The 1,303-nt window shown below is 34.0% G+C and overlaps 1 protein-coding gene across 2 annotated transcripts in view; it reads right to left on the reverse strand.

Annotated features, from left to right (window-relative positions):
- LOC106880092 (telomerase Cajal body protein 1) overlaps window positions 1-1,303 on the reverse strand; it is a 142,064-nt gene that overhangs the window by 92,038 nt on the left and 48,723 nt on the right. The gene's annotated exons all lie outside the window — the stretch shown is intronic.

Below are 1,303 nucleotides of genomic sequence, written 5' to 3' on the forward strand. Positions count from 1 at the left end.
CCATCCAGCGGTTCTTGAGATATCTTGTCCATGGACAAACAAACAAACAAACATGACTGAAAACAATACTTCCACCTTCACTAAGGTGGAGGTAATAAGGTAAGACTGTAATATACGTTTATAAGGTATAAAGAAAGTTAAGAATATTTGTACATGCAAGTACGCACGCATACATGTACACACATACATATATGCATCCGTACATCATATACACAGAGACAGTCGCATATATTTACACATATACATACATCCACATGCACACACATATCTGCACATATACATAGGTACATTCACACATACATCTATGTATGTGTGTGTGTGTGTGCATATATGTGTGTGTGTGTGTGTTATGAGGGGTAATGGTGTCAAAAAGACCCAAAGGTGTCAGGTAATGCTGAGTAAGTGCTATGAACAGACTACAGTTAAGCTCCAGGTTCGGTGATTATGTGAACGAGGAGTCCAATGTAGGTCATATACTAGCATGCACATATATAAAAAATTAACAGAATGAGATAAAAATCCAAGGCTGTGTAAGATTTCAGAACATTTATAAAGAGAAGATCTTACAGCTGTTTCCGAGATATTTTATATATCCCTTCATCAGAGACGGTGTGAGAAAATGGTTACGCAATAGTTATTCTAGAGAAGATATAAAATAGAGTGTGAAGTGGAGGAATGAAAAGAGACGGGAGATATTCAGGGATATTTCACCTGCAGTTCCATTATTTAAGCAGAATGGTATACATATAAGTTTCCTGTACCTTGTGTGTAAGTTCCAATAGTATTTAAAATTGGTCATTTCAAGCATAGAGTTTGTAAACCATGTTATTGGATTGATCCAATTGCTTAACCATTTTATTGCTTAACCATTTTATTGCACCGTCTCTGATGAAGGGATATATAAAATATCCCAGAAACAGCTGTAAGACCTTTTCTTTATAAATGTTCTGGATTTTTATCTCATTCTGTTAATTTTATATATATAAATTTAAATAACAAGGGTAACAAACTGAATGTTAATTTGATTAATATCAATTTAAAACCAGTGGCCTAGCATATTGAAAAAAACTGAAGATTCAGAAAAAATTATGACAAGCTACGGACTATTACGTAAGTAATTTTGGTTGATGGCAAAACCGGTCTACAATTAATTCTTTATATTTTGTATATTTTCATTTGTCTTGCTCGCTTACGTTCTGGTGCTTGCTGAATTTTCTTGAGAACAATCTTTAGTGGTCAGATCGTTGGTGATCTTCTTCTAGCATAATGGATGTCCACTTAGTGGTATCTCTATTATATGTAT

The sequence above is a fragment of the Octopus bimaculoides genome, chromosome 19 (genome assembly GCF_001194135.2).
Source record: "Octopus bimaculoides isolate UCB-OBI-ISO-001 chromosome 19, ASM119413v2, whole genome shotgun sequence".
NCBI lineage: Eukaryota > Metazoa > Mollusca > Cephalopoda > Octopoda > Octopodidae > Octopus > Octopus bimaculoides.